This window comes from Pan paniscus, chromosome 3 (assembly GCF_029289425.2).
Source record: "Pan paniscus chromosome 3, NHGRI_mPanPan1-v2.0_pri, whole genome shotgun sequence".
In the NCBI taxonomy this organism is placed as follows: Eukaryota; Metazoa; Chordata; class Mammalia; order Primates; family Hominidae; genus Pan; species Pan paniscus.
In genome coordinates, this window is record NC_073252.2 from 1,596,872 (window position 1) to 1,619,166 (window position 22,295).

The following is a 22,295-nucleotide window of genomic DNA, read 5'->3' on the forward strand; positions in this document are numbered from 1 at the left end:
GACCATGTGGGGCCAGAAGAAATTATAGGACATAGCAGGTCTCAGACATGACCAGAGACTGCTGCCAGTGGTGGAAGGCTTCCCTGAGCGTGATGACCTGGCCACTCCACAGGAAGCCTCCACACCCAAGGTTAAAGGTGTCCAGCTGCGGCCAGGGTTCCGGGGTACCTGTGGATCCCGTGACGTGGCACCGAAGATCTGAGCTGTGCAGAGGAGCTGCACCACAGAGGCCAGGTTTCCGTGTGGAGAACGCGCATAATGGGAGGCCTTGAGCTGAGGCCCAGTCCCCGACCCCCACCCCCACCCACCAGCAGGGGATTCTCCTCAGGGCCTCACAGAGCACCACGTGGTGTCATTGCTGGTCCTGCCATAGCTCCCAGGACCAATGCTTCCCAGAACTCCCTGCTACATAAATACATCCGGTCCCTTTCCTTTGAGATCTTGAAAAGTGAAGACTTCACTTGGCAGTAACGGTAAAACATTTCAACATGGTAAGTTGTCATTTTATGCACACATGGAATGGTGGCCCATAAAGGGCCTGGGGGTCCAATATCCTACATACTGGACTCCTCATTAGTCCTCTGAGTCTTCTGTTCCCCAACACACTGCATTGGGATCAAACTGAATTTGCAGCCAGGCATCATAGCTCATGCCTGTAATTCCAGCACTTTGGGAGGCTGAGATAGAGGATCACTTGAGACCAGGAGTCCAAGACCAGCCTGGGGAACATAACGAGACCTTGCCTCTACAAAAAAAAAGTTTTAAAAATTAGCCTGGTGTAGTGGGCATGCTTATAGTCTTAGCTACTAGGGAGGCTGAGGTAGGAGGATCACTTGAGCCCAGGAGTTCAAAGTTATAGTGAGCTAAGAGTGCATCACAGCACTCCAGCCCGGGCAACAGAGCAAGACCCTGATTCTAAACACACCTATACACACACACACACACCCCACCACCACCAACAACAATGAAAAACCCTGAATTTACATCCTTCACGATAAAGTGATAGCTTCTGTGACATTTGCACAGAATTCTGAGTAAAGTTGCCTTTTCAGTCACATCTGTTAATGTTGACAAGACATAATCTAAAAATCAAGAGGATGAGAATAGAAGGACCACTTCCCTTCTAGTGACCTCCCGGACCACACCAAGCACCAACATCATGAGGATCCAAGGAATCTCTGGAAAGTTCTATCTCCAGAAGATACCCTGAGAACACTTAGGCCCTCCCAGACCACATGAAGAACCAACGTCATAAGGATCCAAGGCATCCCTGGAAAGTTCCTTCTCCAGAAGAAGGATCCAAGGCATCTCTGGAAAGTTCCATCTCCAGAAGATTCCCTGAGAACACTTAGGCCCTCCAAGACCACACCAAGCACCAACATCATGAGGATCCAAGGAATCTCTGGAAAGTTCTATCTCCAAAAGATACCGTGAGAACACTTAGGCCCTCCCGGACCACATCAAGCACCAACGTCATAAGGATCCAAGGCGTCCCTGGAAAGTTCCTTCTCCAGAAGAAGGATCCAAGACATCTCTGGAAAATTCCATCTCCAGAAGATTCCCTGAGAACACTTAGGCCCTCCCAGACCACACCAAGCACCAACATCATGAGGATCCAAGGCATCTCTGGAAAGTTCCCTCTCCAGAAGATTCCCTGAGAAGACTTAGGCATGATCTTAAATAAATATTCCTGTTGTTTAAAAGGCCTTAAATTCCTCATATTTAAGCTGTTGGGAGTCCCTTGCAATTCCATATACACTTGAGAATCTACTTTTATTTCTTTGAACAGGGCTGTTGGAATTTTGATAGGCATTGTGTTGAATCTGTAGATCACTTTGGGTAGTATTGACATCTTAACAATATTAAGTCTTCCTATCCATGAATATGGGATGTCTTTCCATTTATTTAGGTGTTCTTTAATTTCTTTTAGCAATCTTTTCTATTTTCAGCATACGAGTCTTTCACCTCCTTGGTTAGACTTATTCCTGAGTATTTAATTCTTTTAGATATTGTTGTAAATGGCATTGTTTACTTAATTTCCTGTTTGAATTGTTCAATACTGATGCACAGAAACAAATGAAGTTTGCGTGTTGATCTTGATGTGTTGATCTTGTAACTTTGCTGAATTTATGAGCTATTGTACCTTCTTGTGGGTTCTTTTGGATTTTCTATATGTAGGATTATGTCATCTTCAAATAGAGATCGTTTTACCACTTCCCATCCATTTGGGTGTTTTTCATTTCTTTTTTTGTCTATGTAGGGGCCAGCCCTACAGGGTCTGTGGGGTTTTCTCCCCATGTGTGGAGACAAGAGATTGTAGAAATAAAGACACAAGACAAAAAGATAGAAGAAAAGACAGCTGGGCTCGGGGGACCACTACCACCAAGACGTGGAGACCGGTAGTGGCCCCAAATGCCTGGCTGTGCTGTTATTTATTGGATACAAAGCAAAAGGGTAAAGAGTGTGTCATCGCCAATGATTGATAAGGTCATGTGAGTCATGTGTCCACTGGACAGGGGGCCCTTCCCTGTTAGGTAGCCAAAGTGGAGAGAGAGAGGACAGCTTAGGTCATTATTTTTTCTATGCTCTTTTTAGAAAGATCAAAGACTTTAATACTTTCACTAATTTTGCTACTGCTGTCTAGAGGGCGGAGCCAGGTGTACAGAGTGGAACATGAAAGTGAAACAGGAGCGTGACCGCTGAAGCACAGCATCACAGGGAGATGGTTAGGCCTCCGGATAACTGCGGGCGGGCCTAACTGATGTCAGGCCCTCCACAAGAGGTGGTGGAACAGAGTCTTCTCTAAACTCCCCTGGGAAAAGGGAGACTCCCTTTCCTGGTCTGCTAAGTAGCGGGTGCTTTTCCTTGGCACTGACGCTACAGCTAGACCATGGTCTGCTTGGTAATGGGCATCTTCCCAGATGCTGGCGTTACCGCTAGACCAAGGAGCCCTCTAGTGGCCCTGTCCGGGAGTGACAGAGGGCTCATACTCTTCTGGTCACTTCTCACCGTGCCCCTTCAGCTCCTATCTCTGTATGGCCTGGTTTTTCCTAGGTTGTAATTGTAGAGCAAGGATTATTATAATATTGGAATAAAGAGTAATTGCTACAAACTAATGATTAATGATATTCATATATAATTATATCTGTGATCTATATCTAGTATAACTTTTGTTATTTTATGTATTTTATTACACTGGAACAGCTCGTGCCCTTGGTCTCTTGCCTCGGCACCTGGGTGGCTTGCCGCCCACAGTCTAGCATTGGTACAACTTCCAGTATGCTGTTGAATAGTAGTGGTGCGAGCCTTGTTCCTGACCTTAGGGGAAAAGCTTTCAATCTTTCACAACTGAGTATGATGTTAGCTCTGTGTGTGTGTGTGTGTGTGTGTGTGTGTGTTTGAGACGGAGTTTCACTCTTGTTGCCCAGGCTGGAGTGCAATGGGTGCGATCTCGGCTTACTGCAACCTCCGCCTCCCGAGTTCAAGCAATTCTCCTGCCTCAGCCTCCCAAGTAGCTGGGATTACAGGCATGCACCACCACACCCGGCTAATTTTTTGTATTTTTAGTAGAGACTGAGCTTCTCCATGTTGGTCAGGCTGGTCTCGAACTCCTGACCTCAGGTGATCCGCCTGCCTCAGCCTCCCAAAGTGCTGGGATTACAGGCATAAGCCACCACCCACAGCCATGTTTTGTTTTTGTTTTTGGAGACAGAATCTTGCTCTGTAGTCCCAGCTGGAGTGCAATGGCACAATCTTGGCTCATTGCTACCTCCACCTCTTGGTCTCAAGTGATCTTCCCATCTCAGCCTCCCAAGTAGCTGGGACCACAGGTGTGTACCGCCATGCCCAGCAAATTTTTAAATATTTTTTTGTTGAGAGACGAGGCTTCACTATGTTGCCCAGTCTGGTCTTGAACTCCTCGGCTCAAGTGTTCATCCCAACTCAGCTTCCCAAAGTGCTGGGATTACAGGCATGAGCCACCATGCCTGCCCAGCTATGGGTTTCTCATAATACCCTTTATCATGTTGAGAAATTTTGTTTGCATTCTTAGTTTTCTGAGCTTTTCTCTCTTAAATCATGGAAGGTATTAGATTTTGTCAAATACTTTTTCTGTGTAAATTGAGATAATTATGTGGATTTTTTTCCCTTAATTCTATTAATGTGGTGTATTACATTGATTGATTTTCTCATGTTGAACCATCCTTGCATTCCTAGATAAATTTAACTTGGTCATGATGAATAGATGAACAATCCTTTTAAGATGCTGTTGCATTCAATCTGCTAATATTCTGCTGAGGATTTTGCATCTGTATTTGTAAGTGGTATTGGTCTGTACTTTTCTTTTCCATGAATGTCTTTATCTTGTTTCAGTATTAGGGTAATGCTGGCTGCATAGAATGAATTAGGAAGTGTTCCTCCTGTTCAACTATTTGGAAACATTTGAGAAGAACTGGTATTAATTTTCCTTTAAATGTTTAGTTGAACTAACCTGTGAAGCCATATGGCCCAGGACTTTTCTGTGCTGGAAGGTTAATCAGTAATTTAAAGCAAATCACTGATTTAATCTCTTTACATGTTATAGGTCTGTTGGGATTTTTTACTTTTTCTTGAGTCCATTTAGGTTAATGTGTGTTTTAAGGAATTTGTTCATTTCTCCTATGTTATCTAATTTGTTGGAATACAATTGTTGACATATTGTCTAATAATCCTTTTTATTTCTATAAGGCCATTTTCACATCTGGTTTCACTTCTGGTTTTTATTTGTGTCTTCTCTTTTTGTTCTTTGTCAGTCTACGCAAAGGTTTATCAATTGTGTTGATATTTTTTAAAAAATCAAATTTTGGTTTTATTAATTTCCTCTATTTTTTTTCTTTTTTTGAGACAGGGTCTCTCTCTGTCACCCAGGCTTCAGTGCAGTGGTGCAATCATGGCTCACTATAGCCTCGACCTCCCAGGCTCAAGTGATCCTCCCACCTCCAGTCTCCCAAGTAGCTGGGACTATAGGCACATGTCACCACACCCTGTTTCACCATGTTGGCTAGGCTGGTCTCAAACTCCTTGGGCTCAAGCGATCCTCCCACCTTGGCTTCCCAAAGTGCTGGAATTACAGGTATGAGCCACCACACCTGGCCTGTATTTTCTCTATCTCTTCTCTATTATTTTCTTGCTTCTGCTAATTATTATTTCCCTGCTTCTGCTAGCTTTGGGTTTAGTTTGCTCTTCTTTTTCTAGTTCCTTAAGATGTAAGTTAGGTTATTAATTTGAGATCATTCTTCTTTTTTGTTATTGTTGTTGTTTCTTTTTTTAAATTTAAATTTTTATTTTTATTTTACTTTATGTTCTGAGATACATGTGCAGAATGTGCAGGTTTGTTACATAGCTATACATGTGCCATGGTGGTTTGCTGTACCGATCAACCTGTCATCTAGGTTTTAAGCCCCTCATGCATTAGGTATTTCTCCTGATGCTCTCCCTCCCCTTGCTCCCCACCCCCGATGGGCCCTGCTGTGTGATGTTCCCCTCCCTGTGTCCATGTGTTCTCACTGTTCAACTCTCACTTATGAGTGAGAACATGCAGTGTTTGGTTTTCTGTTCCTGTGTTAGTTTGCTGAGAATTATGGCTTCCAGCTTCATCCATGTCCCTGTAAAGGACATGAACTCATCCTTTTTTATGGCTGCATAGTATTCCATGGTGTATATGTGCCACATTTTCTTTTTTTTTCTTTTCTTTTCTTTTTTTTTTTTTTTTGAGACAGAGTCTCGCTCTGTCGCCCAGGCTGGAGTGCAGTGGCGCAATGTTGGCTCACTGCAAGCTCCACCTCCCAGGTTCAAGTGATTCTTCTGCCTCAGCTTCCCAAGTACCTGGGATTACAGGTGCCCGCCACCATGCCCGGCTAATTTTTTTTTTTGTATTTTTAGTAGAGATGGGGTTTCACCATGTTAGCCAGGATGATCTCAATCTCCTGACCTCGTGATCCACCCGCCTCGGCCTCCCAAAGTGCTGGGATTACAGGCGTGAGCCACTGTGCCCGGCCACAAGCCACATTTTCTTTATCCAGTCTATAACTGATGGGCTTTTGGGTTGGTTCCCAGTCTTTGTACTCTTCTTTTTAACATAGGCATTGATAGCTATCAGCTTCCCTCTGAGTGTTGCTTTTACTGCATTCCCTAAATTTTGGTATATTGTGTTTTTATTTTCATGTATCTCTAATTATGTTCTCATTTCCCTTGCAATTTCTTCTTTGACCAACTGGTTGTTTAAGAGAGTCTTATTTAAAATAATTTCCATAACTTTGTAAATTTTTCAATTTTCCTTCTGGTACTGATTTCTAACCTCATACTGTGATGGTCAGAGAGATTCTTTTGTATGATACTGTATTAGTCAGGGTTCTCTTAGAGGGACAGAACTAATAGGCTATATTAGGGGAGTTTATTAAGTATTAACTTACACAATCACAAGGTCCCACATTAGGCCATCTGTAAGCTGAGGAGCAAGGAGAGCCAGTCCGAGTCCCAAAACTGGAGAATTTGGAGTCTTATGTTCGAGGGCAGGAAGCATCCAGCACAGAGAAAGATGTAGGCTGTGAGGCTAGGCCAGTCTCAACCTTTCATGTTTCTCTGCCTGCCTTATATTTGCTGGCAGTTGATTAGATTGTGCCCACCAGATTAAGAGTGAGTCTGCCTTCCCAAGTCCACTGACTCAAACGCTAATCTCCTTTGGTAACACCCTCACAGACATACCCAGGATCAACACCCTGCATCCTTCAATCAAGTTCACACTCAGTGTCAACCATCACAGATATCGATCCTTTTTAATCTACTCAGGCCTAACTTGTGGCTAATATATGGTCTATCCTGGAGCATGTCCTGTGCACACTTGGGTTTTCTTGTTGGGTGGGGGTTCTGGATGTGTGTATCAGGTATCATTGGGTTTGCTGTTGGGTGGGGTTCTGGATGTGTCTATTAGGTTTCAGTGGGTTTTACTGTTGGGTGGGGGTTCTGGATGTGTCTACTAGGTTTCATTGGGTTTTGCTGTTGGGTGGGGGTTCTGGATGTGTCTATTAGGTGTCAGTGGGTTTTGCTGTTGGGTGGGGGTTCTGGGTATGTCTGTTAGGTTTCAGTGGGTTTTGCTGTTGGGTGGGGTTCTGGATGTGTCTATTAGGTTTCAGTGGGTTTTGCTGTTGGGCAGGGGTTCTGCATGTGTCTATTAGGTTTCATTGGGTTTTGTTGGGCAGGGGTTCTGGATGTGTCTATCAGGTTTCATTGGGTTTTGCTCTTGGTTGGGGGTTCTGCTTGTGTCTATTATGTTTCATTGGGTTTTGCTGTTGGGTGGGGGTTCTGGATGTGTCTATTAGATTTCAGTGGGTTTTGCTGTTGGGTGGGGATTCTGGATGTATCTATTAGGTTTCAGTGGGTTTTTCTGTTGGGCGGGGGTTCTGCATGTGTCTATTAGGTTTCAGTGGGTTTTGATGTTGGGCGGGGGTTCTGCATGTGTCTATTAGGTTTCAGTGGGTTTTGCTGTTGGTTGGGGATTCTGGATGTGTCTATTAGGTTTCAGTGGGTTTTGCTGTTGGGCGGGGGTTCTGCATGTGCCTATTATGTTTCAGTGGGTTTTGATGGGCGGGGGTTCTGGATGTGTCTATTAGGTTTCACTGGGTTTTGTTGTTGGGCTGGGGTTCTGGATGTGTCTATTAGGTTTCATTGGGTTTTGCTGTAGGGTGTGGGTTCTGGATGTGTCTATTTGGTTTCATTGGGTTTTGCTATTGGGTGGGGGTTCTGGATGTGTCTATTTGGCTTCAGTGGGTTTTGCTGTTGGGCAGGGGTTCTGCATGTGTCTATTAGGTTTCACTGGTTTTTGCTGTTGGGCGGGGGTTCTGGATGTGTCTATTAGGTTTCAGTGGGTTTTGCTGTTGGGTGGGGGTTCTGGATGTGTCTATTAGGTTTCACTGGTTTTTGCTGTTGGGTGGGGGTTCTGGATATGTCTATTAGGTTTCATTGGGTTTTGCTGTTGGGTGGGGGTTCTGGATGTGTCTGTTAGGTTTCATTGGGTTTTGCTGTTGGGTGGGGGTTCTGGATGTGTCTATTAGGTTTCATTGGGTTTTGCTGTTGGGTGGGGGTTCTGCATGTGTCTATTAGGTTTCACTGGTTTTTGCTGTTGGGTGGGGGTTCTGGATATGTCTATTAGGTTTCATTGGGTTTTGCTGTTGGGTGGGGGTTCTGGATGTGTCTATTACGTTTCAGTGGGTTTTGCTGTTGGGTGGGGGTTCTGGATGTGTCTATTAGGGTTCAGTGGGTTTTGCCGTTGGGTGGGGGTTCTGGATGTGTCTGTTAGGTTTCACTGGGTTTTGTTGTTGGGTGGGGGTTCTGCATGTGTCTATTAGGTTTCACTGGGTTTTGTTGTTCGGTGGGGGTTCTGCATGTGTCTATTAGCTTTCAGTGGGTTTTGCTGTTGTGCGGTGGTTCTGGATGTGTCTATTAGGTTTCACTGGGTTTTGCTGTTGGGCGAGGGTTCTGCATGTGTCTATCAGGTTTCATTGGGGTTTGCTATTGGGCACGGGTTCTGGATGTGTCTATTAGGTTTCACTGGTTTATGTTTTTAAGTCCTCCATTTCCTTAATTATCTTCTGTTACATCTGTTATTGAGAGTCGGGTTTTGAAATCTCCTGCTATTATTGTAAAACTGTCTATTTCTCCCTTTGATTCTGTTGCATTTTCCTTCATATTTTGAGCGTCTGTTGTTCGGTGGGCAAATGCTTGTATTTACTGTATTTTTGCTGTACTGAACGTTGTGTTAATCTATAATGTCCTTCTTTGTCTCTTGGAGGGCACATGTCTCTCGATTTAAAATCTATTTGGTATCATGTTGGGATAGCCATACCTGCTCTCTTTCTGAGACTGTTTGCACGGAACATCTTTTTCCCTTCCTTTCTCTTTCAACCTGTGTCTATGGAACTAACACGAGTCTCATATAGGAGTGCATGGTTGAATCCTGCTTTTAAATTCATTCTGCCAATCTCTGTCTTTGATTTAAAGGGAGAACGGATAAGGAGGATTTTCTTTGACTGCTGCTGCTTGTTTTCTACGTGCCTGGGAGCCATTTCGTTCCCCATTTCCTCCGTTACTGCAGTGTTCAGCGAATTTTTTTGCAGTGAAATTTTTGATTCGCTTCTCATTTCCTATTGTGTATATTCTATAGCTATTTTCTTTGTGGTTACCGTTGAGAATTGCATTACATACAATATCCTGAAGTTCTAACACTCCCGTCTGAATTTGTGCCTGATTAACTCCAAGAGCATATCAAATCTCTCCTGTCCTGCTCCGGAACCTCTTCTCTTGATGATGTCATAAATTAGATCTTTATACATTTTTTGCCCAATAACAAAGATTAATAGTGATTTTTATGCATTTTTTAAATCGTGTAGACAATAAAAAAAGAAGAAGTTACAAACCAAAAATACAACAGTACTAGCTTTTATAACTACCCTTTAGCAGAAACCTTTATTTCTTCATGCGGCTTCAAGTTACTGTCTAGTGTCCTTTCATTTCAACCTGAAGGACTCCCTGTATCATTGTTGAAAAAGAAGAATAAGGCTGGGTGCGGTGGCTCATGCCTGTAAAACCAGCACTTTGGGAGACCAAGGCAGGCATATCACAAGGTCAGGAGATCGAGCCCATCCTGGCTAACACGGTGAAACCCCGTCTCTACTAAAAAGTACAAAAAATTAGCTGAGCTTGGTGGCAGGCGCCTGTAGTCCCAGCTACTCGGGAGGCTGAGGCAGGAGGATGGCGTGAACCGGGGAGATGGAGCTTGCAGTGAGCCGAGATCATGCCATTGCACTCCAGCCTGGGTGACAGAGTGAGACTCTGTCAAAAAAAAAAAAAGAATAAAATTGGAGTACTCACACTTCCCAACTTTGAAACTTACTACAATGTTACAGTAATTCAAAGAGTATGGCACTGCAGAATGACAGACATGTAAACCAATGGACTAAAGAACTCAGAAAAAAGCCCTCACATTGTGGTCAATTGATTTTTGATAAGGGTGCCAAGACCGTTTAATAGGGAAAGGACAATCTTCACAACAAACAGTAATGGGGAAATTGGATATATGTGTGCGAAATAATGAAGTTGGACCCTTATCTTACACCGTAAAGCAAAATTAACTCAAAATGGATCAAAGGCCTAACTTAAGAGCTACGACTATAAACTGTTAGAAGAAAACACAGGGGGAAATCTTCATGATGTTGGATTTGGTAATAAGTGCATGGATATGACTCCAAAAGCACTGGCAGCAACAACAAAAACATCGAGAAGTTGAACTTATCAGAGGAAGAACTTTTTTGCATGAAAGGACCCTATCAAGAAAGTGAAAAGACAGAATGGGAGAAAATATTTACAAATTATCTATTTGACAAGGGGCTAATATTCAGAGGGTATAAAGATGTCTATAACTCAACAACAAGAAACAAGAAGAAATTAAAAATAGGCAAAGGATTTTTTTTTTTTTTTTTTTGAGACGGAGTCTTGCTCTGTTGCTCAGGCTGGAGTGCAGTGGTGTGATCTCGGCTCACTGCAAGCTCCGCCTCCTGGGTTCAGGTGATTCTTGTGCCTCAGCCTCCCGAGTAGCTGGGACCACAGGTGCACACCACCATGCCCTGCTAATTTTTGTATTTTTAGTAGAGACAGGGTTGGTCAGGCTTGTCTCAAACTCCTGACCTCAAGTGATCCGCCCACTTCAGCCTCCCAAAGTGCTGGGATTATAGGTGCGAGCCACCGTGCCTGGCCCTGGCAAAGGACTTGAGTGAACATTTCTCCAGAGATGATAGACAGGTGGGCGATGAGCACATGAAGAGATGCCCAGCACCATTAGTCCTGGGGCACACGCAGACTGAATCCACCCAGAGATGCCGCTTTCCACCAATGACAGTGGCCATCATCAAGGAAATGGAAAAAGACCAGCATTGGCGAGGACATGGAGAGGCTGTAACCCTTGTGTGTGCACTGCTGCCGGGAATGGAAGATGGTGCAGACTCTGTAGGAAACGATTTGGCAGTTCCTTAAATGGCTAAAAATAGAACTTTCTTATGGTCCAGCAATTCCACTGCTGGGTTTAGATCCAAAAGAATTGAAAGCAGATACCTGTACACGAATGTTCATAGCAGCATTATATACAATAACCAAAAGCTGGAAACACCTAAGAGTCCGTCCACAGAGGAACAGATACACAAAGCTTGGTCACACATACAATGGAATACTATTTAGCCATGAAAAGGAAAGTCCATGGGACATTCTCCAGGATAGACTACATGTTAAGCACAAATTAAGCCCCAGCAGATTACAAAGGATAGATATCATACAAAAGAATCCTGTCTGACCATCACAGTATAAAGTTAGAAATCAGTACCTGAAGAAAAATTGAAAAATGTACAAAATTTATAAAATTTACAAAATTTGACTTTGGGGCATGCTACAAGATGGGTGGACCTTGAAAACATTATGCTTAGTGAAATAAGCCAGACCCAGGAGGACAGATGTTATATGATTCCACTTAGATGAGGTACCTAGGACAGGCAGCCTAATAGAGACAGAAACCAGAACTGATGTTACCAGGGGCTGGGGGCAGAGGGGAATGAGGAGTTCTTGTTTAATTGATGCATTGTTTATGTTAGGAATTATGAATGTTTTGGGTATAGATAGTTGTATGGGTACCTAACATTGTGAATATAGCTAATGCCACTGAATCGTACACTTACGAATGATGAAAATGAGAAATATTATGGTACATATTTTTTACAAGAAAAAACTATCTTTTAAAATTCCTCAATTTTATTTAACAACAAATAACAACATCTCTAGGCCAATGTCCAGTCTTCCCCTGAGGTGCAACGCCCAGAGAGGAGCCCTGCCTGTGGGGTGGCCCCTCACCTGGGGTGGGCAGTACCCGGGAGGCCCAGATGCGGCATGAAGCTGCCCCAGGTGGGCAGATGGAGACCCCGTGCCAGCAGCAGTCACCTCCCATTTCCACCCCCATCCAGCAACTGTCAGTCTGATCCTGTCCCTACGGATTTGCATTTTCTGGACATTTCCTAGTACTGGAGTCACACACTATGCACTCTTCTGTGACCGGCTTAGCTCCCTTAGCTGGTGTTTTTGAGGTTCACCTGCATTGTGGCACGTGCTTGTGTTTCACTCCTTTTCATGGCTGCATGATATTCCGTCATGTGATGGGCGACGTGTTGTTCATTTATTCACCAGTAGATGGGCACCCGTTTCCACATTTTGGCTGAATAGTGCTGCTATTACATGTGTAAACTTTTGTTGGAATGCCAATTTTCAGCTCTTTGGGGTATCTACATAGGAGTGAAATTGCTGACTATGCTAACTCTATTTAACTTTTGGGAACCTGCCAAAGTACCTTGCACAGCAAGTGCATTCATTTTGCACCTACCAGCAAAGTAGGAGGTTCCCACTTCCCACAGTCTCCCTGACGCCGGCCACTTGGATTTGGCTTCCTGGCAGCTATGAAGCCATGTCTCAGTGTCACAATTCACCTTACCTGGTGACTCATGATGGTGACCCTCTTGCAGTGATGAATTGGTCATCTGTAAGTCTTCTCAGCAGAAATGTGTACTCAGTGCTTTGTCCATTTCTTAATGGGGTTGTCTTTTTGTTGTTGAGTTGTAAACACTATATATTCTGTCTCCAAGTGTCTTATCTAATATGATTTGCAAATATTTTCTCCCATTTTGTAGGTTGTCTTTTTGCTTTCTTTGTAATGTCCTTTGATGCACAAACATTTCTAGTTTTGATGAAGTACGATCTTTCTGTTTTTCATTGTGTTGCTTGTACCTTTGGTGTCATAGCTGAGGATCCTTTGCCAATTGCGCCCTGGACTTCCCAAGTCATGCTCTGCCCTGGCCTCTGCATCCTCGCTCCTCCCTGGTCCTCTGTGTCCTTGCTCCTCCCTGGTCCTCTGCATCCTCTCTCCTCCCTGGTCCTCTGCGTCCTCGCTCCTCCCTGGTCCTCTGCGTCCTCACTCCTCCCTGGTCCTCTGCGTCCTCGCTCCTCCCTGGTCAAGGGCTGCATCCTTGCGTTCTGTGAGCTCTGCCCGTTGGGAGCATCCATGCCGATGTGCAGGGGCCGTGCAGCACTGCATTCTTCTTGCCTTCTCTGTTCTGTTTAGTACAACCACCCCAGCAGGTCTCCAGTTCCTGCCAGGTGAGTGTGGATGGCCCAGCACCATCTCCTCTCCATCTTGTTGGCTATCCTCTCTTGTTCCTCACAACCCCGCCAGGGTCGCGGCTCAGCAGCTCTGCCGTGTGAAGTGTGCTCAGCAGTTCTCCTCACATGTCTATGCAAAATCTCTGGCTCCCTGTGTGTCTGAGCCCAACAGACACACCGAGCACAGGAGTCGGCTCTCAGCTCCTCCCAGCTTGCCGTGACTGAGCCCTGCCGTCCTGTGGCACCGCCACGGAGACCACAGTGTCCAACTGTCCAACCTTTACGTAATTGGCATCCCAGGAGGAGAAGCAAGAGTGAATGGGGCAGGAAAAGATCATTAAAGAAATCGTGGCTGACACAAAAAAGGATGAGTTCATGTCCTTTGTAGGGACGTGGGTGAAGCTGGAAACCATCATTCTGAGCAAACTATCGCAAGGACAGAAAACCAAACACCGCATGTTCTCACTCATAGGTGGGAATTGAACAATGAGATCACTTGGACACAGGGTGGGGAACATCACACACCGGGGCCTGTCGTGGGGTGGGGGGAATGGGGCAGGGATAGCATTAGGAGATATACCTAATGTAAATGACGAGTTAATGGGTGCAGCACACCAACATGGCACATGTATACATATGTAACAAACCTGCATGTTGTGCACATGTACCCCAGAACTTAAAGTATAATAAATTAAAATTTAAAAAAAGAAATCGTAACTGGAACTTTTCCCAATTTAATTCAAGAAACAAATCTGCAGATACGGCCGGGCAAGGCGGCTCACACCTCTAATCCCAGCACTTTGGGAGGCCGAAGCGGGTGGATCACTTGAGGTCAGGAGTTTGACACCAGCCTGACCAACATGGTGAAACCTTGTTTCTACTAAAAATACAAAAATTAGCCAGGTGTGGTGGTGCACATGGGTAGTGCCCCACGAACAGAATTCTGAGGGGTCCACGAGATGTGGAAGGGCAGCAAGGTTTCCAGTGAATACAAGTGAGGGTGCCACATCCAGGACGGAGTGAGCAGGGGCCCCAAAGCCCAGAGAGGCCATGCCTTCTGTTTGAACCAGAACATGCCATAAACACAGAAGAAACGGGAGTGCTAAGAAACACATACCCCATCATGTACTTCTTACGCATGGGACTTCCTCACATTAGAACTGCGTGTGTTTGTAATCCCAGCTACTCAGGAGGCTGAGACAGGAGAACTGCTTGAACCCAGGAGACAGAGTTTGCAGTGAGCAGAGATTGCACCACTGCACTCCAGCCTTGGCAAAAGTGCGAGACTCTGTCTCAAAAAAAACCCAAATCTTGCATATACAAGATGGTCAACGGTGAGAGACATCCCATCTGCACCTGTTCCCGGCACCCCAGCTGCATAGAGCATGGGTAGTTCCCCACGAACACAGAATTCTGAGGGGTCCATGAGGTGTGGAAGGACAGCAAGGTTTCCAGTGGGTACAAGTGAGGGTGTCACATCCAGGACGGAGTGAGCAGGGGCCCCAAAGTCCAGAGAGGCCATGCCTTCTGTTTGAACCAGAACATGCTATAAACACAGAAGAAACAGGGGAGTGCTAAGAAACACATACCCCATCATGTACTTCTTACGCATGTGACTTCCTCACGTTAGAACTGCGTGTGCTGAACATGGTGGACAGGAGGAAAGATGAGGCAACCCACAGTTCCTTTTCCCTCCAGACACCCCTTACTTGTCAGTAAGTTAAAGGTAGAGGGCATTGGTAGAATATGTGCACATCAGAAATGAAATCACAGCTGCATTAGCTTCATGCAGCACTCCATGAAGAAGAACAAAACAGGTCTGTGCAATCGAGCTGGGAAGCACAGGCCTCGTGAGTTTGGTGACGCAGAGTTCAAACTAAAGCACTTACGTTTGCATTTAAAACTGGCGTCAGACAAATGATGGTGAACACTGATTTGCTTATGTTTGCACTTAATGGCGTTGGACAGGCTGGGCGCGGTGGCTCGCGCCTGTAATCCCAGCACTTTGGGAGGCTGAGGCGGGCGGATCACAAGGTCAGGAGATCGAGACCATCCTGGCTAACATGGGTGAAACCCTGTCTCTACTAAAAATACAAAAAATTAGCCGGGCATGGTGGTGGGCGCCTGTAGTCCCAGCTACTCAGGAGGCTGAGGCAGAAGAATCGCCTGAACCCAGGAGGTGGAGGGTGCAGTGAGCCAAGATTGCACCATTGCACTCCAGCCTGGGCGACAGAGCAAGACTCCGTCTCAAAAATAATAATAATAAATAAAAATAAAAATAAAAAATAAATAAAACTAGCGTTAGGTGACGATGAACACTACAATTCGTGTGAATAACTGCTTATTTTTCTTTACTTAGAATGACATTAAATGATGAATTTTAAAAATGCCATGATGTGGGCCAGGCGCGGTGACTCACGCCTGTAATCCCAGCACTTTGGGAGGCCGAGGTGGGTGGATCACAAGGTCAAGAGATTGAGACCATCCTGACCAACATGGTGAAACCCCATCTCTACTAAAAACAAAACAAAACAAAAACAAAAACAAAAATTAGCCGGGTGTGGTGGCAGGCGCCTGTAATCCCAGCTACTCGGGAGGCTGAGGCAGGAGAATCACTTGAATCTGGGAGGCAGAGGTTGCCGTGAGCCGAGAGCGCGCCACTGCACTCCAGCCTGGCGACAGAGTGAGACTCCAACTCAAAAAATAAATAAAATAAAATAAAATAAAATAAAAGCCATGATGCAGAGGCTGCAGTGAGCCGAGATTGTGCCACTGCACTCCAGCCTGGGTGACAGAGCAAGACTCCGTCTGAAGACTCCATCTCAAAAAAAACCCAAAAAAACCCACCATGATGGAAACAGTCAACAGAGGGTGGAGACGACCTGTTGAATGGGAGAACATATTTGCAAACTATTCATCCAACAGGGGACTAAAATCCAGAGTATACAAGGAACTCAAGCAACAATAATAAAAAAAATCCCACTAGAAAGTGGCCTGAGGGCACTTTTAGCCCCCAAAATAGAAATGTCTATTTTGGGAATAAACATATCTCAAAAGAAGACAGACAAACAGCCAACAGGTGTATGAAACAATGCTCAGCACCTCTAAGCATCGGGGAAGGGCAAGTCACCACCACAACGAGACGTCATCTTACCCCAGTTACATGGGCTCTTATTAGAGAGACAAAAAATAACAGATGCTGCTGAAGATGCTGAGGAAAGGGAGCTCTCACACACGGTGGGTGGGCGTGTACATTAGTGACGGCCGTACCGGTTAACAGTGGGAACGGTGGGTGGGCGTGTACTTTAGTGACGGCCGTACAAGTTAACAGTGAGAATGGTGGGTGGGCGTGTACATTAGTGATGGCTGTACTGGTTAACTGTGGGAACGGTGGGTGGGTGTGTACAGTAGTGATGGCTGTGCTGGTTAACCGTGGGAACAGTGGGTGGGCGTGTACATTAGTGACGGTCGTACTGGTTAACAGAACGGTGGGCATGTACATTAGTGACGGCTGTACTGGTTAACTGTGGGAATGGTGGGTGGACATGTACAGTAGTGACGGCTGTACCGGTTAACAGAACGGTGGGCATGTACATTAGTGACAGCTGTACCGGTTAACAGTGAGAACAGTGAGTGTGTACATTAGTGACGGCTGTACTGGTTAACCGTGGGAACGGTGGGTGGGTGTGTACAGTAGTGACAGCTAACTGTGGGAATGGTGGGTGGGCGTGTACATTAGTGACAGCTGTACCGGTTAACAGTGAGAACAGTGAGTGTGTACATTAATGACAGCTGTACCGGTTAACCGTGGGAACGGTGGGTGGGTGTGTACAGTAGTGACGGCTGTACTGGTTAACCGTGGGAACGGTGGGTGGGCGTGTACATTAGTGATGGCGGTACCGGTTAACAGTGGGAAGTCCCTCCACCAACAGTGGAATTTCTCAAAAAACTAAAAGTAGAACTACCATCCAGCAATTCCACTACTGGGTATTTATCCAGAGGAAAAGATGCTTGGCCCAACCGAAGCTACCTCAAGCACTCACCTTGGCTGGGCCCCACCTGGGAGCAGGGAGGCCACCATCCAGCACTGGCAGGTGTCCGGCCTCCTCCTCCAGGGAGCCGGGAGGCCTTTACTGGAGACATTTACAAACAGATGTTGTGAAGATAACAATTGTGTGGCTTGAGTCGATTCCACCTCTACAGCTAACCATAGGAACTAATTATAGTTTGTATTACTAAATACTTTTAAGGGAAAATCAGATGCTATTTTCTTACCAACAAAACAGTCAGCGCTCAAGCCCAGGAGTTTGAGACCAGCCTGGGCAACATGGTGAAACTCTGTCTCTGCAAAAAAACTTTAAAATTTAGCTAGGCATGTTGGCATATGCCTGTAGTCCCAGCTACTCAGGAGGCTGAAGTGAGAGGATCGGTTGAGCCCAGGAGGTAGAGCCTGCAGTGAGCTGTGATCGTGCCACTGCACTACAGCCTGAGTGACAGAGCAAGACTCTGTCTCAAAAAATAAATAAATAAATAAAAACCAACAGAACAGTGAACTGTGTAAAATCTTCTTACCTGATGTGAGGTACATGTTTCATTCATTCAAGAATTAAGTTTTTCAGCAGGTGTTAACCACCTCCTAAGAGATGTGTGGATCAAAATAACCACAAGGGCAACTCCAGTGCAGAAAACGGATCTGGCTGGGTGAGAGGAAGGGCTGTGTCGTGCAGCTTGGGGCAGAGTCAGCCCCTCGACCTTGAGGGGGTTACCTTTAAGTAGCAGAGCCCTGACGTCCATCAGTGGAGATAAGAAGGGCCCCAGGATGTGGACCCCCTGCAGCATGTGATGTGAGCTGGCTATGACAGTGCGTCCCTGAGCCACAGGTCAGGTCCTCCCACACAGTGGCCATGCAGGAGGCACCCAGCACCATCCGTCTCTGGGCTGCTCTTCTCTGGGTGCTCCTGGCCCACCCACACAAGGGAACCACGTGTGCCCCACAGCTCATCCCTGGCATAGCTGATTAGTCCAGATGGACAGCCAACCCACACTGGGCAAGACTTTGGAGCCTAAGATTTTGGAAGTTTGAACCAAGAGACGCAGAACATGGCAGCTGTTGAATGCTATACTACGACAAAAAGTATATTTGGTCTTGGTCCCTGGTTCCGGTCACCAAGTGTCTAAAACCCTTGCGATTTCCTGAGTGTGGGAGTGTCTTCTTTCTTCATAAGGAACCCCTTCCCACCACACCTGAGTTTATGTTAATGAAGTGACTCTGGGTGGGGCCTCCAGATATCACTAGAAAGACCCGGAGATTGGTTGGCAGGAATTCTCAGCCCCTCTTCCACTCCACCTCCACCTCTGGGGATGAGGGGGGCTGGGGATTGAGATATGAAAATGTGTGAATAATGAGATTCAGGAGAGCCTCCTGGCTGGTGGATGCCCCGAAGTGCTGAGTGGTTGCCGCGCAGAGAAGGCTTGGGAGCTCCTCGCCCCACCATGCCTGATGCACTCCCGTTAGCTATTCCTGAGCTGTGTCCTTCATAATAAGCTGGGAAGCATTAAGTGTTTCCTGAGCTCTGTGAGTCATTCTAGCAAATTATTGAACCTGAGGAAGGGTTTGTGGGAGCCCCAAATGTGTCATCTGCCTTGTGGGTGGCCTGGGCACCCCATGTGCAGCCATCACCTGGAGTGGGGACAGCCTTGTGGAACGGAGCCCTTGGCCTGTGGGGTCTGTGCTAACTCTGCGAGTGAGTGTGAATGGGGTTGGATTGTAGGATAGCCAGTTGGTGTCAGAGTCTGACAGCTGGACAATTTCAAGTTATATAAACCAAAAATAAGATTCTAAGCTCCCCCAACTGACTGAATGGAACCCCCTACCCCCACCTTCAGCCAAGGGGGTTTCAAAGAAACCTGAAAAATCAGTTCAGGACACGATGGCGACACAGGACTTTTCTTGGTCACTTGTCAGCCAGAGACCCCCAGCCAGTGACGCCCTTGCCCAGGCCTTGCTCAGGCCCAGGTTTGCCACAGGAGATGCCCATTCACTTGGCCCGTTAGGTCATGCCAGGCCCGCACTCCAGCGTTTGCGGCTGTTGCGACTATGCACTATGGGAGGGGGTGTGTGAGTGAGTGAGTGCGGGGTCCAGCCAACGGTTCCAAGTGTCAGCACAGACGCAGGCTCCGTGCAGGGCTTGTGGCTGGACCAGGCATGTTGCAAGCCACTCCCATGGTGGACTCCGGCATCCAGACAAGGGGAACACGGTGGCGCCTAGGTAGGGGTGCTGTGATCCTGAAGCCCCAGAGGGGGTGTTACAGCATGCTAATTAGCTCTTTTAGTCTGCATCCTGATGGACAGCGGTGCGTCAACAGCTCTGTCAGCCGCTTGCCCCGCATCAGCCCATGGCTCCAGGGCTGGCTCAGTCCCGCTGCTGCTTCTGTCACATTGTAGGGGTGGGTTGCCCCTACACACCTGTGGGTGTTTCTCGTAGGGTGGAACGAGAGACTTAGGAAAGAAAAAGACACAAAGTATGGAGAAAGAAATAAGGGGACCCGGGGAACCAGCGTTCAGCATATGGAGGATCCCATATGGAGGATCCCGCCAGCCTCTGAGTTCCCTTAGTATTTATTGATCATTCGTGGGTGTTTCTCAAAGAGGGGGATGTGTCAGGGTCACAAGACAATTGTGGGGAGAGGGTCAGCAGACAAACACGTGAACAAAGGTCTTTGCATCATAGACAATGTAAAGGATTAAGTGCTGTGCTTTAGATATGCAGACACATAAACATCTCAATGCTTTACAAAGCAGTGTTGCTGCCTGCAGGTCCAACCTCCAGCCCTAAGGCGGTTTTTCCCTATCTCAGTAGATGGAACGTACAATCGGGTTTTATACCGAGACATTCCATTGCCCAGGGACAGGCAGGAGACAGATGCCTTCCTCTTGTCTCAACTGCAAGAGGCATGCTTTCCTCTTATACTAATCCTCCTCAGCACAGACCCTTTACGGGTGTCGGGCTGGGGGACGGTCAGGTCTTTCCCTTCCCACGAGGCCATATTTCAGACTATCACATGGGGAGAAACCTTGGACAATACCTGGCTTTCCTAGGCAGAGGTCCCTGCGGCCTTCCGCAGTTTTTGTGTCCCTGGGTACTTGAGATTAGGGAGTGGTGATGACTCTTAAGGAGCATGCTGCCTTCAAGCATCTGTTTAACAAAGCACATCTTGCACCGCCCTTAATCCATTTAACTCTGAGTTGACACAGCACATGTTTCAGAGAGCACGGGGTTGGGGGTAAGGTTATAGATTAACAGAATCTCAAGGCAGAAGAATTTTTCTTAGTACATAACCAAATGGAGTCTCCTATGTCTACTTCTTTCTACACAGACACAGTAACAATCTGATCTCTCTTGCTTTTCCCCACATCACATGGGGCGGCTGCCCTCTGCTGGTGAAGGGCAAAGGGTTATGGAGTTACAGCCTTCTCTGTATTCACATTTGGTGCATCCCGAGCTCTTGTCCCATGTCCAAGAAGAATGATGATACATTGACAATTGAAGGGTGAGGAGGATGGAGAAGAATTTTATTGAGTGACAAAGCAGCTCTCAGTGGAGCAGGGATGTGAGGGTGGTCCCCCACCTGAAGTCGGATGGTTTCTCTCTCCATGTGGCTGGGTTTGGGGCTTTCATGGGCTCAGAGCGCACACTGATTGGTTTGTGAGAACGCAAAAATGGCTAAAACAAAGGCATCACTCAAAGGTGGGGACAACAGTGTAAAAAGCAATTAGGGGCTGGGTGCGGTGGCTCACGCCTGTAATCCCAGCACTTTGGGAGGCTAAGGTGGGTGGATCACAAGGTCAGGAGATCGACACCATCCTGGCTAACATGGTGAAACCCCGTCTCTACTAAAAATACAAAAAAAAATTAGCTGGGCGTGGTGGCGGATGCCTGTAGTCCCAGCTACTCGGGAGGCTGAGGCAGGAGAATGGCGTGAACCTGGGAGGCGGAGCTTGCAGTCAGCCGAGATCGTGCCACTGCACTCCAGCCTGGGAGACAGAACGAGACTCCATCTCAAAAAAACAAAAACAAAAAAACAACCAACCAACAAACAAAAAGCCAATTAGGGAAGGATAGGTATATGTAAAAGAGGTGAAGGGTGGGGACCAATCAGAGGAAAGCATGCCAGGCAGGAAGACAGGTTCCCAATCTAGTCCATGGATTTACCTGGGACTTGTAAGTCGGCTGTAAACTGGCTTCGGCTTGAAGGTTGGGTTTCACTGGGTAACTGCTCGGTCTGCCTCCTGCCACTATTAACGTGAAGGGAGAGTTGGACATGCCTCAGTATCCCCTCCTCCCTTTCGAGTTCAGGCACAAAACTTACCAGCATTAACATTAAAACAGAGATCTTAAGACTGACAAAACAGACTGTAGCAATAAGATGCCAAATTCCAACTTGACTCTAGTACAGCATCACATGACAGATAGCTGGCCTTGAAGGAAATCAAAGTGTTTTACCCCAAAATATATTTCTTTGACATATTTTGAAAGGGCCCTGCAAAGCTGTCTCTTGTGGGAGAAATTTACATTCTGTAGGGAATCCCTTGCCCTTCCTTTCTGGGTCTTTTCTGATTCTGAAGAAGTTAATGGTTAACTGAGAGTCTAGCAGCTCTTTTTTTTTTTTTTTTTTTTTTTTTTTTAGGAGTCTCGCTGTGTCACCCAGGCTGGAGTGCAGTGGTGTGATCTTGGCTTACTGCTGCAACCTCTGCCTCCCAGGTTCAAGTGATTCTCCTGCCTCAGCCTCCCAAGTACCTGGGACTACAGGTGAGTGCCACCACATCCAGCTAATTTTTGTATTTTTAGTAGAGACAGGGTTTTACCATGTTGGCCAGGATAGTCTTGATCTTTGACCTCGTGATCCGCCCGCCTCAGCCTCCCAAAGTGCTGGGATTACAGGCATGAGCCACAGCACCCGGCCAAGTCTAGCAGCTTTTTAAGATCTAGATAGGAAACATTTGCCATCTATTGCTTCTAATGGTGGCCACCTATGAGGCTTCATCTATGTAATAAGAACGTTGGTCTCCACAA

The 22,295-nt window shown here is 46.4% G+C and overlaps 1 long non-coding RNA gene across 1 annotated transcript in view; it reads left to right on the forward strand.

The window, feature by feature from the left end:
• LOC134730237 (uncharacterized) overlaps positions 1-22,295 on the forward strand; it is a 38,715-nt gene that overhangs the window by 16,116 nt on the left and 304 nt on the right. Inside the window, exon 3 of the long non-coding RNA XR_010111893.1 lies at positions 21,910-22,031. This is a non-coding gene — a long non-coding RNA (uncharacterized LOC134730237). The remainder of the gene's footprint in view (positions 1-21,909; positions 22,032-22,295) is intronic.